A 9,719-nucleotide genomic window follows, 5' to 3' on the forward strand; every position below is an offset into this window, starting at 1 on the left:
CCTTCTCTCCTTCTCTCCCTCCCTCCCTCCCTCCCTCTCTCCCCAACACCTTCCCCTCTTCTCCGCTCCACCAAGATACGGAATGTTCCCTCTGTGACGGTTGATAAAGGCACGACATAATGAGCTGTAAACGCTGGCCTGACGTCTGTGGCACGAGATACGCTCACCGTCTCTTTCAACAAACTCAGGTTATTTAAGACTCCGGACCTCCCAGTTTTAACATCCATCTCCGATAAGGCCAAGACAAGTGGCTGCAGAGCAATGAAACTTTATTTATTGTGAGTGTTTTACGCCTGTAACGACACGATCTAGATCGTGTGGGCGGTGAAATTTCAAATGAAAAAAATCATGTGAAAAATAATAATTCTTTTTGGGGATTTATTTATGACAGTACTCTTCAGTCCAGGGCAAGGTAACAGTGTGATGGTCTTCGATATCTCCGAGGAACACAATGTCACTCTTTACCTCGGACGTCGCAGTAAGTAGGAATCGGGGAAGTGCTGGACAATTACTGAAGATAATGAAAATAAACTAAAGGCAACAGGAATGTGGTTACTCCATACATTTTAAAAGAATTTTATATAGAGAAAAAGGAATCAGAATTAGTACAAGTAGTTCTTGTCTAAGCCATTTTGAGATGCCCACCAACAATAAAGGAGAGAGAACAAGTGTAGTTTCAAGAGGATCCTTGTATCGCCATAAAGGCCTTGAACGTCTAGCTGTCACTACAATGATAGACGGCAAAACAGGCAGAAGTAGAGCAGTAATGATCTGATTAGACAGCTTAAGGAGACGGGAGACAGAAGAAGACCAGAATGGTAGTATAGTTTTTGTTTGAGCATTCGCGCAGAGAAATGGGTGACGAACCATGATCGCCGATGTCTGGCACTTGAAGGAGAAGGAAAAGTAGAAAAATTGAAACGGGAAAACGACCATCTCCTGAACTTTACTTTTCCCGAACAAAAACACAATTCTAAACCCCAACCACAACACAAATTGATTCTTCCCTTCCTTCTTTCGTTTTCTTATTACATTCAGCGCCGTACGTGTAAAAGCACTCACCAACAGAATCACCCCGGTTACCCCAAGCTTTCGCCTCACACATTTACATAACTCGAGAAAGGAAATTCCTACGACCTGAATTTGTTCTTTATCTTTAACTCAAACTACTTAACATCTTCCAGAAGCAGACGTGAGTTCCTCCAGCTAGTAAGTGAAGAGAACACATCCGTTTCTACCTCGCCGCGGGGACCAGGAACACAGACATTTTGCCCTATTTGCTTTTCTCTCGAAAGTTTTGCGCGCTGCCATTCGGCCTTTTCCTGAGGAGGGAGCTGTTGGAGTGGTAGAAAGCCCTGAGAAAACAACGACTGATGGTGTAGTACCCGGCAAACAGCTGCAAATACCACGCCCTCGGTTCAAAAAAGAAGAAATTTACATTGACTGCACGTAAGAGGAAGAGTGATCGTTGTTGTTCAACTGTTATTTTCGTCTTACAGTTACACGCTACTCTTTCAGATTGCCTTTTTGTCTTTTTGCACTTTCGGTATCTTCCACACTTCCGATATCTTCCACACGTCCGATATCTTCCACACTTTCGCCCCCCTGTTGCCCCTTACCGTTTCCTTTGTCTTTCCGTCTTTTCAGTATCTCAGTTTCCAATTACCGCTTCGCTGAGCGTTCCATTTGCTTCATACAACAACACTTGTCTCTGTTTTATCATTCTCTAAACAACAGGATGCGAACACATTGGAGGACGTGTGAAGAGAGACAAGACAAGACAAAGACAGGACATGAGCTATTGGTTGGGAAGAAGCGTCATTATACAAGATAAACACGCAGCAAACAGAGGCATTCGGGCGGCCCACCCAGGCAGATGTATATTTCTGGATTTTTAAAAACAATTCTCTCATTCTCTCATCTATTTATCTACCTATCCATTTGCCCTTCCATCCTTCCATCCATCCATCCATTCATCCATCCCTCCGTCCGTCCATCAATTCGATCATCCAGTTATCTCTCTCACTATCTCTCTATCTCTCTACCTCTCTCTCTACCCCTCTCTCTCTCTCTCTATCTCTCTATCTCTCTATCTCTCTATCTCTCTATCTCTCTCTATCTATCTATCTATCTATCTATCTATCTATATATCTATCTATCTATCTATCTATCTATCTCTCTCTCTCTCTCTCTCTCTCTCTCTCTCTATCTATCTATCTATCTATCTATCTATCTATCTATCTATCTATCTATCTATCTCTCTCTCTCTCTCTCGCGCGTGCGCTCTTTCTCTCTCTCATTCTCTCCCTTTCTCTCTCTCTCCCCTTCCCGTCTCTCTCTCCCTGTTTCACAACTCTAAGTACGAAGACAATAAAGTCCCACTCCTAACAGAAGAAAGAAAAGCGGCCGAGATCACCAAGGACTTCGCACAATTAGCCAACCTTCCATCTCTCTGCAGGCGACCAAAAGGCCAAGACAATCTTCTGCCGGCCACCATGAATAAATTATGACGCGGCCTCGGACCCACCTCCTGGAAGTAGCGAAACTTAATACTTTCTGGGCCATCCTTGCATCGATAGTCAGCGTTTCTTTCTCCAGGACCGCCCCTAGCACTCGGACACACCGGAGTGGAAAGTGCTAACGACATCAGAGGATGGGAATGGTCTCTTTCTGGCGTCTGTAACAATAATCTCGTTCTCCTCGTTACGTTTGTAACAACACTCCTGTGGAATATTTTTTATTGATATGATAGTTCCAGGTCCATTAGCTTGCAGCTTTAGTGTCGTTCTGTTGACAAAGTAGAGACGTGTCTACACTTGATCATTGTCGGTACAGATAGGCTGCACTGTTAGCTCAGCTACAGGTATCATGTTGGGCTACATGCTTTTTGTTGAAATGTAGGTGTTTTTACGCCCACACTGACACAATTTAAATCATTAAGGAGGCACACTTGGACCCTTTCAACACCGTAATTGTATTCAAGGGACGGGAACTTCAAATTACACGTCCATCCCCGATTAGACCGGGCCAAATGAGTGGACAGCCTTAAAGACTCCACAAAACAACCCACATTCGGAACGTCTTGTTGGGGATTCGAGCTAGGATCCTCCACTTATTAGTTCCCCATGATACCAACTGAGCTAACAGCGCGCCCATTCCTAGAGGGATGAGGATCACGTGGGACAACCAAAGAACTTAAGAAGTGTTACTGGACACTCCGCCATTTTGTTAGCACGAGACCAGCTGGAGCATAGTGGCTGCTCAACTGGCGAGAAAGTGGCTTCCCTAGTCAGGAACAGCGGAGTTTAGTTTTAGTCAGATTTTTACGGCACTTACAACACAAATAGGTCGTATCAGTGCCCACGATAAGAGAATTTAGTGTAGTGTTAATGCCGAAGGTTAGAGATGTGACTCGACAGTTACAAAGACAGAAAAGCATGGAGGGAGATAATGGCGAAATACGTTCCAGAGGAAAGAAAGAGAAAACTACACCAGAGCACCCGCCAACCACCCACTAGGAACATCAGAAACATTACAAGGAGTACAAAATATGAGGGAAACAGTTTCCAAAATCCGCATCGAAAGGTCAAGGACACAGAACCAAGTACTTCAGGAAATGGCGTAAAATGTCAAGGTGGCTAGTGGGAAATATCAACAAACGTCAGTCGATCTTGAGAAACAAACCTTTTTCGAATGTGAAAACAGAAGGGGGAAAGATTAGAAGGAAGCAAGTAAGCGTGAGAAATTCAACAAAATAAACGCACGTCAATGATGTAATTTAAAGAAGCATAATATTATCATTCCGAATATGAACGTAAATCATTGGCAATGCGCTCTCGGTCTAATTGCGAACACGCAAACATAAATTTATCTCCGAAATTTCAGCTGATAGATATCGTCTTTTTAAACTGACACGTGGCCAACAAAAACCATAAAATCTAGATCACACATTATTCACGCATGCCCAGAATAAATTGTCTATTTGCAAATCTTTTTTGTTTTTGTTTGTTTTCTGGGTGGGTTTTTTTCAAACGTCCGGGGACATGAAAACTCTAAAGACATGCCACACGAAGCATCGAGCACACACGATTGCATGACGTATTATTAATCACACCAGGAGGCGTTGGCAAACACAAATTAACAAGCAATAGCCGCACAACGCAGGGGCAAGGAGAGATCTTTTCCCGCAATATTGGAGAGGTTAGAGCGACGCTTCTTCCAAACGCAGACATGACGCAAGTGTGTGTGGCTCCGGGGATGAACAATTAATTAGCAAGGCTGCGAGTTGATTGCATTCCTGAGTGATGTGACCTGGCTATAGGCTGGCGGTCAATGCGGACTCCATAGCATATGCCGAAGATCTTTGTGAGGTCGCGAATTAATAAACAGAGATTGTTTGAGGAGAGGGAAAGACATCGACACAATAACGGTCATTTAGGGCTGAAATGTAATGCAGAGAATATTTCAAAGGAGAAAAATGCACCAGAAAAAGCGAAGAACGTACAAAATCGATGACAACCCACGCCTGTGGTGTAGCGGTCACGTGCTTCCACGTCCGATGCAGGAGATCTGAGTTCGATTCACGTGGTCGAGAATGTTTATCGAGTATCTTGGTCTTTCTGCTAGGACTTTGGCGTCCTCTCAGCCCAAATTGGTGCTGACAGGCAGGGTCAGAGCCCGCCTCTTGAATGGTGTGAAATGTGTTGATGGGGGCGGGGTTTTTTTGTGAAAAAAATAAATGTGGGCCTTGTATCGTTTTGTATAAGATGATCTTTTCCCCTCTTGTAAAAGTAAAAGAGTCTCAACTTTCACTGAGCAAGATCTCTTCCGGTCATAATTAAATATACGCGCTCTCTCGCGCTCTCTCGCTCTCTCTCTCTCTCTCTCTCTCTCTCTCTCTCTCTCTCTCTCTCTCTCTCTGTCTGTCTCTCTCCAAAAGTGGTTGAATGATCAATAGACAACCGGGTAACTTCACCCCCTCACGTCTCCAGAGATGGTTTGATCTAAACTCACGTCATTCTTCTCCCTCCCCCTCCTGCTATCTGACGCGTCCTTGACAACTGACGTCACTTCCGCAGGCCCAGGATTGTATATCAAGGAATCGTACGGCCCAGGACTTGAAGACTTGGACGGATGACAGAGTACGACTCCAGTCCATTGATTCAAAACAACGAGTGAAGTTTCCAAAAACGGGTGTGCTTCAATCTCATCTAAACGTTTCTCAACTAACCTTGAGATTTGACAAATGGAATGGCCCTATAATAATAATAATGTCAAAATAACTGTCACAAAGTCGAAAAACCATTTTCCAATTACATGGAGCTTCAATGAACGAGATCATGTCATAATATTTCAAATGAGAGTGGCATAAATGCCAGCAATTGCGGCTAGGCATACTCCCAAAAAGTTGCATATTATTTATCGTCAATATCAGATAGAGCCACAGCCTAGTTCACTGCAAACGTTTGAGCACTCTCGAAATAAATACTGGCCGATGACTTCAGAAATACATTTCAGGAACATGCATTTATTCGCCTAAGATTGAAGGATAAACACTCCGATTAAATAGAAGCACTGTAAATGTTTGTAAATGTGTGTAAATGTTATGCGTGCACATCGACTTAATTCGGATAATTTACGGGTCGATTTGACCTGACTGCCTGTCCAAAGCTCAACTCCCATTTTGTTCAATACATCACAGCAGGCAGTACGGAGCTATTCTAGACAAGGAAGTTCCTCTTGTGGGAATCGAACTCACCGACAAGAAGTTCAGTCATAACAACCAGGTCATTTAACACTCTCACGTCTCGAGATACGGCTTGATCTAGATAGATGTCAATCTCTTCACTAACCCCCCCCCCCCCCCCCACCCCCAACCCCTGTCTTTCCCTAATCTGATGCAGGCATCGAACCTCGGTTTTCAACGCACAACAACAAAAAGCTGAAACTATTACAGCTCAGACGAGGGGCTGATTAAATCATGACACTCATAAACTAACTAAGACGTGAACAAAATCCACCCAGCCGCCGCAGAATCTCCCGTATCTAATTCCTGACAAAACTCTCCGGGCCCGACAATCCCAAAAGCTTTTTTTTCTGTTTCATTATTTTCTATCTCCAGTCTACTCGATATCAGACGCAGATTTTCCCTGGACAGAGTTACGACCTGGCTTAATCCTTTCTGAGCCTTCTGAGCTGCGTCATAATCGCCATCACCTCCGCCATAACGGACGGAAGAGGCCATTGAGTTCCGTCTAGACCGCCGCTCACACCCGACTCCTTCTCATCACTTAGAGCGGCGGAGAGAGGACAAGGCACGTGAATTACCCGAAAGATTTCGCTCTGATGCTATCGCGCTCACGCCCAGAAATCGCCAGACACGAGGACTGGAGATAAGCGCAGCTCATTTACATAATCGTGCGGGTAATTAGAAGAGACAATGTTTCTCCAGCAGTCTATGTTCCTAGGATCCTAGACCGGCCTACGTAACGGGATGTAATCGTTTTAATAATCAATAATTTCCCCAAAGAAAACTGTTTGCTTTACGAGCTTCTTTCAAGTGTTTTTGAGGGGAAATGGTTCAACGTGAGAGACAGCTTCTAATCCTGCTGATAACGAGTCGCGTTTCAAGCTGAGTCCGCCTCACGTTTTATTGCCAAATGTACTTAACACGGGGCTGTAAGTATAAGTGAAAGTGTATTCTGGGAATTGTTATGGCTAAACGATCAATAAAGGTCTTTCCGTCTTATCGGTACACATTATAAACAGTGGCTCATGTCTCCATTCTCCTTCTGGTATCTCAGGACACAGGGATTGATGGTGAGTACTCTAAAGAGATTTGCTCTCGATACTTTTTTTATCAGTGCCATATTCCTCGTAATCTGCTTTGTGGGGAAACGGAGACCTTTATCGCCCCAACTCGTCGTAAACTAACTACACTGCACAAACTAAACCTTACGATTACAATGACTGAAGTAATAAAAATTAATATCGGCTTACACATCGCTCAAACTGTTCAGCTTAGAAACATCTGTCCGGTATTTCGCAGGCTAAAGGAAATTAACTCATGGTGTTCAGGGGAGACCAATTCTCGAGATATGACGCTTCCTTCCTCTCTTTGTCCTTCTACTTTCATGGCTACTGTACCCCACGGGGGACCCAGCGCTCGCGTCTTTTTCAACATGATTGGCCCGGCTCATAGTGGTACTGGGCCTTGTAGAATTCTGTCAGTGTCAGATCTGTGTGTGTGTGTGTGTGTGTGTGTGTTTGTGCGTGTGTGTGTGTGTGTGTGTGTGTGTGTGTGTGTGTGTGTGTGTGTGTGTTTGTGTGCGGGTGTGTGTGTTTGTGTGTTGGTGTGGTGTGGTGCGATGCAATATGGTGTGGTGCAGTACATTTTGACATGTTTTGACGATATCGTATGCTGCGGTGTGGGGTGATAAAGAAAGCTCGTAAAACAAACAGTTTTCTTGGGAAAATTATTGATTATTAAAGCGATTACATCCTGTTACGTACGGTCGTCTGGGAACATAGACTGCAGGAGAATAGTACTGTATGGTATGGTGTGGTACGGTACAGTAGGGTAGGGTGCGGTATGGTGTGGTACGGTACAGTAGGGTAGGGTACGGTATGGTATGGTATGAACAAATGTACAAAAAGTAACCCCCCAAAGTCTTCCCCACAGAAATTGTTTCCCCCTCGCCAGAAACCTGACCAGCCAAAGAAACTGTTTCGTTGATTGAGATAAAGAACTTTAGATTCTAATGACGTAATTCTTCGGAGCAGGTCTCAACTGAGAGAGCAAGGGAAGAAACAGAAATAATTCCCCACAGGTGCCACGGATTGTCTCGTTAGTGGAGAGATCTAGGAGAAAGAAATGTGGCCGAAAGTGAAGGGGAAAAGGTAGGTGGATTTGGTATGTGGGGTGGGGAGAGAGATGGGGTAATAGAAAGATTCGATTGTTGGTGGGGGGGGGATGGTTGGGTAGAATATTTATATATTATCACAGCCTTACTGTTCCCCTTTTGTGTTGCAGAATAGACATTAGTATTTTATACAGAACATTTGTCACATCTTTCCGACGCATGTCTGATGCTATCAGGAAAAGTCCAAAAAATACATTTTTGTCATGTTTTCGTTTCGTCTTTAAATTTGAAGCCAGAAGGTGGTTTTGTGTTGTTTGTTACAATCACAGAAGAGAGGCTTCCATCCGTTCCATCCTTTTTAAAAAAGTTTTAGTAGAGGTTTTACGGCGCTCGCAACTGCATAATGATAAAGTCATATGAGCGCCAAGGAGTGGATGTCAACTGAGAAGTTCTTACGGGGACTTACTCTGCTCATCTCTCTAGCGTCATCTCGACTATCAAGCCACTCCGGAAATAGCGGGTCACAAGAGAGAAGAAAAATGACGATAGTAAGGATTAGGACAGAAAACGAAGCAGTTCCCTGTTGCAGTTCAGGCACAATTATGAGCATGACATCGATGAATCAGCCCATTAAATTACAATTCTACTGAGCATAAGAACAGGTAAATGTCTCTCCTTTAGGAATGGCCTAAAGACACTTCAGTCAGTAGCACCACCCCGGGGAGTGTTTCCATCCTTTAAATGGATAAATTTATTCCTTATTTTGTTTTAGGCCTGACTTTGTCGGCGGGTGCGTCTGTGAGAAACGAATCATAATCTGATGTTTTACCACATAAAGTTAGTTTCAATTTGACAGGGAGACTAGTCTAGCGGACTGGCAACATCCAGCTTCTCACAAGCAAACACCTCGTGCTTTACGATTCATAACATTTGATGCAAAATCCAAGATGGCGTCCGTGTCCATGACAACGGCGAGAACTTGGGGGGAAAAAGGGACGTCATGAGATGTCCACCATCCAATGAGCTTGCGTGCAAAATATCAGCTCTTCTAGGAGCCTCGTAAATAAAGATTTTCGCCTCGGGTCTTCTATCCCTACACTCCCCCTCCCCCCCTCCCATCCCCCTTTTTCACCTTCTTTTTTTTCCTCCCCACACTCAAGTAATAAACAAAAAAAGGTGCCTGATCTTCTTCTTCTTCTTCCTTTTTCATCCCTGCCTCTTTTTCTCGTCCTTTCACTTCGCCTCGCAATCATAATTTCTCTCCTTTGGATCTTAAAGTGCTTTCAAGATATTCTAGACCTGATCATTCTTGCTCGTTCACGTCTAAAAAAAGCACGATGCGGTACCAGGTTTTTGTGTCTATTTTGAGAACACGGGAAAAAGTATGTTCCTGGGGCGCTCTCTGTCCTATTATCGAACAGAATCTTACTCGTTTTCGTGAGAAACTTTTTTTTAACCTTTAAGGCTTGTAAGAGTCAAGGAGTTTTTCCTTATCTGATTCTGAGTAGCAGTGAAAGGAGAGGGTAGGGGTCGGATAGGAGGGGGAGGACGCGCCTTAATAACTCACATAGAAAATTGCCCAGGAGTTTTACAAAAATGGGAAGGACGAGAGGGATTTTTTATGCTCACATTTGACAGGCTGGGCGGAACAAAATAAATCTAGAGTCTTTACATGCGAAAGAAAGAGCGAGGGAGAGCGAGACAGAGAGAGACAGTGTGTTTGTGAGCGTGTGTGAGAGAGAGAGGGAGAGAAAGAGGGAGAGAGAGAGAGAGAGAGAGAGAGAGAGAGAGAAAGAGAGAGAGAGAAAGAGAGAGAGAGAGAGAGAAGAGAGCGAGAGAGAGAGAGAGAGAGAGAGA

Source organism: Aplysia californica, unplaced genomic scaffold (assembly GCF_000002075.1).
Source record: "Aplysia californica isolate F4 #8 unplaced genomic scaffold, AplCal3.0 scaffold00309, whole genome shotgun sequence".
Taxonomy (NCBI): Eukaryota; Metazoa; Mollusca; class Gastropoda; order Aplysiida; family Aplysiidae; genus Aplysia; species Aplysia californica.